Source organism: Psittacula echo (genome assembly GCF_963264785.1).
Source record: "Psittacula echo genome assembly, chromosome: 4".
Lineage (NCBI taxonomy): Eukaryota > Metazoa > Chordata > Aves > Psittaciformes > Psittacidae > Psittacula > Psittacula echo.
In genome coordinates, this window is record NC_137738.1 from 21,069,265 (window position 1) to 21,083,345 (window position 14,081).

A 14,081-nucleotide genomic window follows, 5' to 3' on the forward strand; every position below is an offset into this window, starting at 1 on the left:
TGAGACATACTTGTGATTAACTTTATTTTGGAGGAAAGGATATCGGTATAAATCCAATGTCCCTGTTACCCACTCTGCTACTGTCGCTTCTGCAAGCAGTAGGAGTGGTGGTCACTGCTGAACCTGGCTGGCCATAAACAGAGAGCCGCTAGCATCAAGAGAAAGCAAGAGCTTTGTGAATGCGAAACTGAGAATTGTTACCCAATTCTTGTCTTGAGCTTTCCAGAAGCTGAACCTTCCTATGGTACAAATTAAATAGTCCTTCTCTTCATGCCCTTTATTCCAATAATTGTTCTCCTGTCCCTGAGTTGGAGTAGGGTGCTCTGTTCCACACCGGAAAAAAGATTTAATTTGGCCTTTTTATGAGGTAGGAGTGAAAGGTGCTCCTTGCACTGCTAGAACGGATGAGAACGAAGCAGGTGGTGTAGATGGCAGAGGCAGGCTTTAACACTGTCTTGCAGTTTCATGAAATGGCATATATTTTTATTTATGTATTCTTTTTTTTTCCTTTTTCTTTTTTCACTGTGGTTTCCAGAGGCATGCAGTAAATGATTTATCCACTGTCCTGGTCCCCTGTGCTGGCAGAGCTGTAGCATAGTGCACTGACTGGGAAGCCTTAAGTTCTAGGCTGGCCTTGGACTCTTGACTCCAGATCCTCAGGAGGAGGGGTGAGTTAATGGAGGGGATTTACTTGGGTGTTTGAATGGTGCAATACAGCATAACCTCTCCTTCCCAACCTAGTTCTCTAAAAGCTGCATAACGCATAAGAAGTTTTCTTTCTGCTGGTTTTTAGAAAGCTGCTGATAGGGAAGAAATAAGCCCAGTTTGAATCTTTCTTGACGCTACCTCAAATCAGGCATAAGTACCTGTACATTCAAAGGACAGTGGATTAACTCTAAGCCTTCATTTGATGCTGCAACCTTTAGTTTGCTGTGATGGAGGCTGGCAGAAAGGCCTTTCTCTTGGACGAAGTTTGTTGCAAAATCAGTCTATTAAGAGGCAGTGGAAGAAGAGGCATGGATAAGCTGCTGGCATTCTGTCAGTCTATTGTATGTCCAGGTGGGTTTTTTTAATACTTCCAGTTTCTTTTAACATCTGTGGCTGCATCTGGAAAGGAGAAGCAGCTTTCAAAGGTTTGCAATTTGCAGAAAACTTTACGGAAAAGCAAAAGTAATGTTTTAGACAAAATGCAGTACATTTTTTCCCTGGGGTAGTCTCTTGGGCAGGTAAATCCTGCTTCTGGCTTGCTGGAATCTTGTTTTGACTGTGTCTTAACTAAGCAGCAGATAGGCTTTTGAGGGGTTGTTTGCTTGCTTGGTTTAGACTTTTAGATGGCATGTGAGCAGGGAAGAAATTATCAACCAGCATCCTGTTGCTAATTTTTTTCCAGATGCATTTATGTCTTAGTGGTAAAAAGTACAAAGAGCAGATTGAGATATAAGGTGTCTGCTCTTCTTAATTCTTGCCAACGGTGCGAATAAATGCTTAATTCTTAGCTAAGGGAAGCCACACAAATACCTTAAATTTTGCCTGTGGAAACAGTAGGAAAAGTGGGCAAAGAGAGATAATTTTTTTAGCCTGGTGAATCTCAAACAGCTTTCAGAAATAGCAAGTGAAAGTAAGCGATGATAGAAGACTCTAAAAAACCAAACCCACAACCATCCACCAAACTAGTGCATCCCAAAGCATGATAAAACTATATTTTAGTGCAAAGGGCAAGATAAATCACGAGAAAGGTTTTTATGTGGCACTTAATGTAATACTGTGTTGGTTTATTACTCTCTCAGCATATTACGGAAAGGTAAAGGGAGCAAAATCATTCAGTCCTTTTTTGCCTGCTGCAGAGTTAAGTGCAAGCAGCCTACATGCCACCAATGTGGGAGTATGAAGCAGACATGAAATAGATTTTTCTTGACTCCTCTGCCTCTATCTAGCATGAAGAAGGAGCTAGAGATGCAGGTTGTGGCTGCTAGACCATCCTTTCTTGAGACATTTTCATCCAGTATGGATGTATTCCTGGTTGTAACCAACTTGAGCAAAATCATGCAGCTGCAGATTGCTATATACTGCCTTAGAGCAGAAACCTGATGCTCTAGCTTTAGTATTAGTTTCTGGGGTTGGTTTTGCGATCCCACCTCCATCTCTTCTTGGGCTGTCTTGTTGCTTGCAATGAGAAGGCTAATTACCACGTTGGCAGTTCTAGTCTCTGGTAAAAGGAGGTGAGCTGCTGTAATGATTCTCATGAAGCTGTACAGCAACTGGAGGTGCAGAGAGCAGAACCATTAGAATTGCTCAGGCGGGTGGTGGAGAACAGTTGAATGCCTGCAGGAAATAAAACCTGTATTAGAGCTCCTTCAAGGGACACAGTGTTCCATTTTCCAGTAGGCTGGCTGAAGAATGTTCAGTTTACAGACAGGAGAGCTCATACACACAAGGTAATGTTTTCCATTCGTAATAAAATAGAACCTTTCTTTAAGAAACTGCTTTTGTGGATAGAAAATAATAATTGGGATACCACCCTGTTTAATTTTCTTACAAACTTGAGATGAATGCAGAAACAATACTTCAGGGGCAGTGTTAGCTGCAAAAAAATATGAAGAGCCCTGTAACAGCTACCTGGTAAAGAAATGGTAGGGATGGATCCTCACATCAGTATTTACATCAGGCTGTGTTCATCTCTTCATCAGTTATGAAAAAACCCATAAATTAAAGTCCAAATAATTAGATGAGAGAAAGACTCATGTAACTACACACCTCTGAGATGGGTGTTTAGAAATGCTTGTTTAGTGGGGGAAAAAAACCCAAAGTCCTTTAGCAAAGGAGTATCAGACACTGCTTTTTCTCTGAAGAACTGAAAACTGCATTTAAATTTAATATGCTGCTTTTCAAGTACTGTTCAAACTTCACGTCCTCTGCCACCTAGTTTCACAGATTATATTGCTTTACCAAGTGTATGAGAGATTTAAATCTAGTGTATCTTGCTTGTGTCTTTAGCCATACCATCCAAGATAGGATTACAGAAATAATTCACACTTGTATTTCGTGCATTCAGTGCAATGAATTCATGCAATGGATTCATTTTGGCCAGGGTGGGGAAAAAAAGAGCCATATCTGCCTTTGCTACAGTACCTTGTGATTCACTTTCTGCCTAGCATTTGAAATAAGATACAGGTATGCACAGCCTACTTCAAGCAGGCTACAATGTCTGCAGAAATCATCTAAGACACTAAATAACTTGTAATTATTCCTCTGAGAGTTGAATTTGTGTTTCAGAACACAAGAAGGGTTCAGAGGTTGAAAATTTATTTCAGGTTTGTAAAATAAAACCCTCTGCTTTACTAGGTTAGTATCCTAGACCAAAGTATTAAATACATACCTTTTAGTTACCTTAGTTCTTACAGGTTTCTTCTCCTAGTGCAACTACCTACATTGCCAGCATGTTCTACTGCAGCTGTTTTCATTCTGTATTAGGCTTGCCATATTTCTTCCAGAGTACATCAAAAGCTTTTGGTATTGAAAGCTTTTGATGCAGAGGGGAAAACAGTTAAAAGGGCCTCAGATTTGGGAATGTAGCAGTGAAATACACCAGATGCTTAGCAATCAGGATTTTAGGATGAGCATGAAGTTTGCATAACAAGCCTGTTCTCTTTGCTGGCTTTTGGTTAATTTCCACAGGAGCTAAGAAAATGTTACCTGGAACTGCTGGACTCCTGGAATCCTGTTCTGAGAAGGTGGGTACAGATTTGCATGATTGGTACCTCTTCCTCTTCTCTTTGGTATGAGGGAACATTGTTTTCATTACTATTAATGTGATTAATCAATGAGGCCTTTTCTATATTCATAATACTTAAACATCCTGTTCATGGGTATGTCTGTAATTGAAGTTCTTTTGCCAGCATCCAAGGTGACTGTGTATGTGTGGATGCTTCCTTTCTCTTGATTAAACAGTTTTAAAAACAAACATTAAACTTTTATGAAATAATACTGGATCCTGAGTGCTGTTTGTTTAAAAATTATTCTCTAAAGAGGATTAAAAAAGTGCAGGCTCCTTCAGGGTATTAGTAGTGGCAAGAGAGTGCTAGATTCTGAAGCTTCTTGATTTGTAGGACCTTTATGGTTCTATAGTAGCTTGTTTTCTGTATCTCTTGGAAGAGCTGCTTAAAGTAGGGGAAAATGGCTTTTAAACCTCTTCTCTCTACACTGACTCTGGAATCTTCCAGCTATTTTAAACTCAGCTACTGTGTTAAATTATTAATGAAACTTTTTTGTCATATGTTCACAGAAGTCCCTTGTTAGCTCTTTGCAATTACTTCACCTGAGGGAGTTGGTGCTGGGTTTCAGCATAAAAAATGTCCTGACATCAGCTACCAAGCATGTAAAAGAATAAAGGCAAACAACAGACAGGCTGCTTTTTTGCATATATTTATCAAAGCTGTTGATTATTTTAGGAAATAATGTGTAAGAGTTTGCTTTACAATATATAGATAGGCTCATCCTGCTTTATAAGTGATGCAACTAGTTTGTTGCTGCTGCTCAGGGAAGGAGAGCACATTAGAAATATTTCTTTTCCACACACAAGCTCCATGCAATGCTAACACATTTCCTAGCAGCACTACCTGGAAATTCTTACCCATATGTGTAATCTTAAGTACTGAATTGTCAGGTCTCAGCTTGCTGTTGTGTTAACAAATCAACTTCCCTTTCTCCTTCCTGATTTACTACTGCAGAGACTGATTGTTAAATTGCCAAAGCACTGACATCTGTTGGCTAATAGAGGTGTAATCCAGAGATGGATTTGAACACCCTGTCTAAAGGAGATTGCTTGTACTTTCATCCCAAAGCAGCAGAACAGCAAAAATTCAGCTACTCTAGAAAATAAAATAAGCATGCATTTCTGTTGAGAAGATACTCAAGAATATCATAGAATGGTTAGGGTTGCAAAGGACGTTAAGATCATCTCGTTCCAACCCCCGTGCCATAGGGAGGAATGCCTAGACCACACTAGACCATGTCACCCAACGCTCTGTCCAACCTGGCCTTGCATATGGTACAGTATAGCTACTGAAAAATTAACTGCTGCACAAAGGCTGCTTTTTAACCTTGTTCTGTAGCAAAAATTACCTCCTGCCTGCAGTAGGAGGGAGGTGTTGGTTGGAGTTGCTAAACTTCACAGACTGACAGTGGTGAAGCTGCCAGCAGCTCCGTCTCCCCAGGTCCAGTAGCAGCAAGGCAGAGTGTGTACTGCCAATAGGCATACACACACACAAACCTGTGTATGTGTATACAAATAGCCAGCCACAAAGATAAACACAAAACCAGAAAACAGCACTTATGCAAAGTGAAACAGGACCAACAGCATCATCCGATTCCGCTCTCTGGAATGAAGGTCCTTCGTGGAACATACAGAAGTACATACAACATGGGTCCCTCCAGTAACAGGCCTTAGATGCTCACTTATTCAGTGCTGGACCCAGATGACATACTCTCCAGCTGCAGACACCTGGTGATACAAGCCCCCAAGGCCTGCTGCCTCACTCAGTTTGCTGACACTCGGACCCCCTTGTGCCCACAAACGTAAGTGCATACAGAATATGGATTCCTTCAATAACTGGGTCTAAGTAGTCAACCCGAAGCTGGCCCTGGTGCCCTGTCAGGCAGAACAGCAGTAAGGACTGAAGGAAGTCAGGAAAGCTGAAAGTAGTTGGATACTGGAAGAATATTAGGGGAAGCATCATACGTGTTTGTCCTGCTCTTGATCTTCCCCTGGGATCTGGCTTTAGTTAATACTACCAATAGGCTATTCATCTAACGAGAGTGTGACCTTAGCCAGAACTGACATTCCTAGATACTTGGTAGATACAGCTGTATGTCACAGCCAGTGGACTTTTATCTGCAACACACTGGTTGGATTCTGCTGCATCCGGGCACTCTGGAAAAGCTGCAGTATCCTTGGAGAAATTGGTAAAAAAATTTATTTTGATAAAAAAGTGATTAGCAGCACTTTAACTTTGCTCTGCACCTTGTAACAATCAAGTGTTTCATACTGTTCCACCAGTGCAGATTTCAGGATGCTGTTTTGCAAACAGGCAGGGTACTCAACCGTCACACAGTAGCTGTATAACATGCAGTTTATTAAGCAAGCACACTAAAGCAACTAAGCACACGAATCAGGTCTATGTCTATATGTATATAGTAAACAAGCACAATAAAGCAAATCAGATATATATGTATAGCACAGAGGAAAATCAGCAATGCATCAAAGCATTAAAGCATACAGAGACAGTGATTAAGAAGAAATACGTCACCAAGTAGCACCCAATCTGCATCATCCAGGCCCACACTTCAAGATGGGAAGCCCTGTTGCAGTCGATGCTGGAGCCTCAGGTAAGTGTGAAAATTCCTACACGGTGCATCCACCTGCAGGTGAGGCTTCAGATTCAGCTACAAGAGGCTCCTGCTTTTATATTCTTAGAAACACAGCCGGCTTTACACCAGATCTCTAATGGTTCACTTGTGGAGCCATGCAGGTTCTCATGATCTCACTGTTGTCCGCGCCAAGAGCATTGGCCAGGCACCACAGCGTGGCCAAATGTGAAGATCATGGAAGAGCTGCACACTTATGTTTTCCTGCCTCTTTTCAACAAATAGTGACAATAAACATAAACATATATACTTTATCGAATACTCTGTCAAAAACATACTTTGTTATGTCTCTCAGTCATGAGCAGGGATCAACTCTTAGGTTCCCATCCATTACATTCAGTCCTTTGGTCCCTGATCACGACAGAGACACATGAGACACAATTTCTCGTAATTTGTACCATAGACAACAATTCCATGATGTTAGTAAAATCAGTATAACAGGTACTATGACTAGTGGGTGAATTAAAATACTCAGAATTTTCATAGCAGATGGTGAGAATCCTGTAAATCTGTCCCACCAATGGTGAGTGGCGAGTTGTTCAATCTGAGGCCCAAAGTTCACCAATTGATTTCAGCAAGATCCAATTAGTTTCTGGAATCCAGGATGTGAATATGATCTCCATGTTAATTCATTATTACTCATTAAGTCATGCTGTGCCTTATTCCTTTGTATTATATACAGTGCGTAATGTGCACTTTGTCCAATTCATAAATGAACTAACGTTTTTCTGGGCATGATGATTACGATTTTGTGAACTATCACAAAGTTGCAGGAACTCACTATCATACTGTAAAGTAAGGCGCTGTGAGGTAAATACAGTGGGCATCCATTGTGCATGTAAACTAAGCATTTGTGATATATCTTGCCCAGTTATTTTTGATTTGTCACTAAGCAATTCTATGTTTACACTATTTAGAAATTAAGTACCATCTCCCACTTCCCCCGGTACCGTGTCCCATCATGCTCGCCCCCTTTTCCGAGATGGTTGGGCTGGAAAACTAATGTTAAAATGCATTCTATTCTTTGGATATTGTTGGGCCCCAGGGGTGCAGGTAGCAGGGACCCTGACAATTTGATCAGTGTTTACAACAGGATGATTATGCAAAATTGTAATACAGTCTGCCCAAACTGATCCATTTGTTATTTCGGTAGCATTTATGCAAAACAGCACACTGAGGGTTGCCAGAGTTGTATTCCCACTACTACTGAAGTTGTATACATTTTCCATACTATCAGTGCAATAAGTGTCTTTTAGTGTCAGCATATAAGCACTAGAAAGATTACAACATTTTGATAGTGACAGTGCTAGCATTAGATATAGTTACTACATCTTGATCTGTTTGACGTTATACAAACAATTGTCTGTAGCATTGTCTGGACAAACTGGTTGTCCATAGATTTACGCCTGGGAAAAATGTTAATTAGCTACAAGGCAAGGTTCATTCACATACAGGCGTAATTATCTTGTCTGCGAGGTCTGGTGCTGTTTTTCTATCTCCAGCACACAAGCGAGTTGTCAGTCCCATTCAAATAGCTTCATGGGGACCATAAGGCATATGAGGACAGCTACAATCTGTAGTTTCCGTAAAACACAAAACTAAAACATAATAATATTCTCTCAAATAGCATTTATTTGCAAGGACATATTCCCATTTTTCTCATTTCGATTTAATCGCTAATACTGTGTGGTCTTTTTCCAGTGGCAAGAATTTCACCCGGCTCAGTTGGGCCATTGGGTGTTTGAACCCAAACTTTAGCTCCACTCTTCCATTGGTTAGTGGATTCAAATCCATGGTTCCCTTGAGCTGTGGTTATTTGTGGGGTTTCCCCCTTATTTACTTGCTTTTTCAACACAGGCAAAATCAACATCTGGGCAATACAGTCTCATGGCTGAATTTAGGTATCTTGACCTCCCCTGTTCAACAAAATCACCTTGATCTCCCCTTGATAATCTGAATCAATGATGCCCCCAAGTATTTAAATACCTTTGATTGCTAAATTGGCCCTTGGGGCTATTAAACCAAAGTAACCTGACAGACTATATATTCCAATACCAGTATCAATGACACAGATCCCTCGGGTATTCAATCTATGTATTTGTAAAGCATACAAATCTAATCCTCCAGCATCTGCAGTTGCTTGATAAGGTGCTAAAGCTCCCACCTTTATTTCCCAGGTGAGGGTCTCTGCTGCTCTTAATGGTTTTATTTGCAAATTAGGAGCAGTCATCCTCATTGAAGGGGTTTCCATTTCTCCTATGGGTCTATTGTTCTATAGCTGTAGCACTTCGGATAAATGGACTCTCCACATGTTCAATTTGCCTCCCCCAATTTCTTTAACTGTTCCTTAAGCAAGTCATTCATCTGTTCAATTAGTCCAGATAATACAACTTTCCCAACTAAAAATGGCCAAGCCAATATATGTGTCCTGGTTCCAAATTGATACTTCCCATCAGGTAAGTGTAATGTCAACCCTTTTAAAATGTCAATTCCAATTATATAGTCAGGGATAGGGACAATCATCACTGAGTAAGTTCGTCTTGGCAGATTGCAGAGTTTCATCTCAATTTTTCCTGTACCGCTTCAATTTATTTGCCACCTTATCCTGTAATGAAAACCTTTTGCCCTTTAAAATTTTTAGGGTTACCATAAATTAAAGAGGCCTCCGCTCCAGTATCAACAAGGGCCTTAACCGTTTGACAAGACCTATTTTTCCAATGAATTTGGAGCACCATGTGAGGATGATGGTCTGCCCGCACCCATCCTTGTGCTCAAGCTTGGCCTTCATTTCATTCTGGTTTTAATTCTTTCAATTGTTTTAACATTTTAACATCTGGCTGCAGGTAGAGATTGTCGTGCTGATCCCATCCTTTCTTGTTCCCTGGAACTGTCAACTTGCCAATGGGGGGGCCCTCCATTGGTAAGTGTACTGTCCCATTGAGGTTCAAAGGTGGGAGCGGAAGGTCTAATTGCCTCATCCGTCATGCCATCACTTTTGTTTGAGCTTGAATTTTTTACACTTTTTACAGGTCTATTCAACCCACGTTGCTTGTATAAACTGCACAGTTCATTAGTAGGGATCCCATCAATTTTATCTCAGTCCATCTCATCTTTCAACAAGGCAACAAACATTTGTTTTTGAGAGATTTGATTCTCCTTCACTTTGCAACTCCTGTTCTTGCCTCTTGTGTTTTGTTTGGGTCCCCATTCCCCCAAATCTTCTAACAGCTGGATCCTTTTTATGACTTCTCCTATGGGGTTTCCTGTTTCATTTATCAATAAAATCATAATAATACTTTCATACACATGTGGTGTAGTCTTAGTGATCCTATTCTGAATTAGAGCTGATAATGCACTTTGCAGCATGGTGTTTGCATCTCCAATAAAAACAGCAGTCTTCATTCCTTCCTCCTTAATACTCTGAATACAATCCTGTAAAGTATACCAGGGTTTATCTGCACCAGGCCATTCCCCTTCCATGGGGTATTTTTTGTTACAGCCTTCCACTACTACTGCTAATAAATTAATTTCCCCATTGGTGCCTCGGAAGGCATCCTGAACAAATGAGTCAGAGCTTAACACTGCAAATATTTTACCAACTGCTGAATCCAGTCTAATTCCCGAAGCCCCTAATTGTGCAGCCTAACAGCTCAAGAGAGCAGAGGTTCTCCAGGCTTTTGTTTGAATGTATCCATAATGTCATTAATTTCATGCTGAGTGAAATTTATCATGTCCCGCCTATCTGGATGACCATTAAGGTCAGATCCGAGTTTCCTTCGTATTATCAGCTTTGCTTCAGCAACCACTGCACCCTCCGAACTACTATCTAAATCGACTGAATCCCACACATCCCCATCCCATTTCTTGGGGTCTCAATTTATTCTTGCCTCCGCGATCACTGCATGCACTTTTTTCTTGTTTACTCGACCCCTTTGCTTTCAATATTTATTTTGGGCTACCCAAACAACCTCTTTTTCTGCTACTGTTTGATAAGTGTCCAATTTATCCATTAATAGTCGATTCTGGCACTGCAACGTAACTATTTTCCCCTGCAATTCGCATACTTGGTTCTCCAAATCAATCTTTTCTTTACACACTTGCTCCCTCTGCTGATGCTGCTTTCGATATGCAGCCAGCAGAATCCACTCGCGTCTCCCTAGAGTATTCACTTCCTTTCTTTTCTCTACTGAAACCTTTTGTGAGCATTTCACTACATAAGCAGGTTCTGCCTCTTTCAAACAGGGGTCCCACTTCTCACATAAATCATGACACGACCACTCAGCAGCCAAAATGCTATAAGGTGATTGTTACCAGCCGGGAATATCCAGCTCTGCACCTGTCTCAGCAACATTTTTCTTTACCTTAAAAAATGACATTTTGTTTTGTATCCTGCCGACTACCCCAAACTTGTTTAGCAAATAGGCAGGGTACTCAACAAAATGATCACACACTAGTCTTATAACATGCACAGTTTATTAAACAAGCACACTAAAGCAACTAAGCACACTAACTTGAATCAGGTCTATGTCTAAATATATATATATATGCTAAACAAGCACAATAAAGAGAATCACATATATATATGTATAGCACAGAGGAAAATCAGCAATGCATCAAAGCATTAAAGCATAGAGAGAACAGTGATTAAGAAGAAATACGTCACCAAGTAGCACCCAATCTGCATCATCCAGGCCCACACTTCAAGATGGGAAGCCCTGTTGCAGTCGATGCTGGAGCCTCAGGTAAGTGTGAAAATTCCTACACGGTGCATCCACCTGCAGGTGAGGCTTCAGATTCAGCTACAAGAGGCTCCTGCTTTTATATTCTTAGAAACACAGCCGGCTTTACACCACATCTCTAATGGTTCACTTGTGGAGCCATGCAGGTTCTCATGATCTCACTGTTGTCTGCGCCAAGAGCATTGGCCAGGCACCACAGCATGGCCAAATGTGAAGATCATGGAGCAGCCGCACACTTATGTTTCCCTGCCTCTTTCTGGTTTACTAATTGATGGGGGCACCAGAAAGGACACAGTCACCAAGGGAAAGAATGGTCTTATTTTACTATTAATATTAAGGTAATGCAGAAATAAAATGATACATTTAGTAAAATAATCAGCTTACTATGCTCCAGGTTTAAGCAAAAAACAAGATAAGCAAGGTAATGTACCTAATCATTGCTACATGAGAAAGAGAACAGTGATTAAGATACATCACCAATTGCCTAAATACGTTACCACCACCCAGATCCGCAGCTGCTAAGGAGACCCTGTTGCAGTGAGGATTTGGGGAACCTATCCCAGCAATTGGGAAGTTCTACACAGTGCGTCCACTTGGAGATGAGGCTTCCAAAGTTGCTGCAAGAGGGTCCAGCTTTTTAAAGACCCAAATCAGCAAGTCAGAGTGACTTGCATATTCTTTTGTGTGGAAACAGCTGGTGGTACACCGCCTGACCAACCGAGACCAGGGCTTGACCAGAGCACAGGGCACGGTTGGCAATGTTTCCTAAAATACTTGCAGACAATTGCACAAGACCATGCATGGGTCACCAGTCTTTAAAGTATCCATTTTGGCATTAAAACAGCTCGCATAAGCTGCGTGTTGAGTCTGTATACAAGGTTTATCTATTTCAAAACACCAGCATCAGCAGTTTATTGTTATGTCCTGACAAGGTTTGCCTATTTCAAAACAGCAGCATCTGCTCACTCACATCATCCCAGACACCAAAACCAATCAATCAAACGGCAAATACACAGAAAACCAATTGTCTTTGTTAAATGACAACTGGTATCAGAGTAATGGAGCACCTCACACCTCTCAGAATAAGTATTTCTCGCCTCTGCACAACCACAGGCCACACAAAGGCTGCCAATTTCCTTAACTTGTATGTCAAAGGCTGAGAGCACCTGACCAAGATCCACCATACACATCCACATCCCTCCAGGACTAAGGGGCTGGAAGGGGTTTACAGGAGTCCAACGGAGAGACAGCAGCAGCCTGGGCTGGTTTTGTTCTTACCATAGAGGAAATGAGCATTACATTGCTTTTTCAGTACTGGGGCATTGTAGGGAGTCAAGTGCAGCTCCAGCCAGGATGCTGCAATGAAGCTGCCTGAGAACCACGTGGAATCCCAGAGCTACAGCTCCCTGTGAGTGAGGGTAGGGAGGGAAGGAGCCATAGGAAACCCAGCCAAGGAGAGAACAAACATGAGGAGAGCTGAGCTCAGTTCTGCAGCTTGACAAGTCTTCTGCAGAGCCGTGGGTGTCCGTGTAAATCAGCTACTCCAGTTACAGCCCTGGTGTGAGCTGACAGCTTGAGTTGCTGCTACTCCCAGAAGTAACTGTTCTGCAAAGCCATGGGTCTCATTGCACAACAGCAAATTTCTTGGGACAAGATTAGTTTGTTTGAGAAGATCTATGCAAAACAAAAACTAACCGTGCATTACCCAAGTGAATTTCTTCTACAGGGGCCAGGATGCTGCACAGTTGCCATTCTCACCTCCCATGCCTCCAAAATTTGGGTAGTGAAAAAGCTTATGTAGCTAGGGGGAAAAAAAATATATCACAACTGACAAGACACAGAAAAACAAAGCAAAGCTCTCTTCCCTGTCCTTAGGGGTAAGTGTAGCTGCCTGCTCTAGTTTAGCATCACACCTCCAACTATTCATCTCTCCAACCACAGGATCCATATGGTTTTCAAGAAACCACTGATTCCCACAGCATAGAAAGGAAAATAAGGCAGTTGTGGAACTGAGTGATACAGACGGGAGACTTCTGTCTTGCCCCTACCCTGCAGTATTGCCACAACTGAATCAAAGAGAGAAATAAGCAAAAGGCAGATGTCGTTAGCTGAGCACCAAGACGAATACAACCCTTCGCCTGTGCTTATTTAAATAATCTGCCAATATAGAGTTTACCTGCAGTAAATGCAGGAGATAACAGCAAATGTTTCAATGAAATCAGCACAAAATCCCTGCTTGTAAATGTGCAGAATCACAAATGGACACAGCCTCTATATGAGAAAATGAATTGTTCCATGTACTGCTTGTTGCTGTGAATGCTTTAAAACCCTATGTTTAGTCCTTGTCTGTGGGCAAGGAAAAAAGCAGAAGGTTCAGAAATAAGGGCTAAACATTATCATGACCAGAAGCAGCAGCAACGGAGGAGCAGGGGCAGACTGTGGACATACTGCCCTGCTTTGTACACTTCCAGCTGTGCAAGCAAGCTGAACCCAACCATTACATTAAATCAAATGCCACAAGCCTTCTGCTGCAGTGTTGGATTTGGGAGGCAAAACCGCAAACCCTCAGACCCTCAACTCAGACTACGCACGCAGGCAAGACTCCCAGGCAGAACACTTGAGGTGCTTTGAATAAATCCCAACTGAATGGACTAAGGGAAAAGCAGGAAATTCTTACAGCCAAGTTTAGCCCAGCAGCTTGCCAGGAGCCTTAATCTGTTTGGTTTTCTAACAAACAAAACAGCTTACAGCTACCCTTTACAAATCACTATACCACTAGAAGCAAGCACACAAAGAAAGAAGAATGCCCCCATTATTCCTTTCATGTTACATTTTTGCTGTTCAGGAGGTAACTTTCCCCTAAGTGTCTTTAATAGCAGAACCAGTGATCGAGCTGTCTGTTAGAGAAGAATTTCTTCC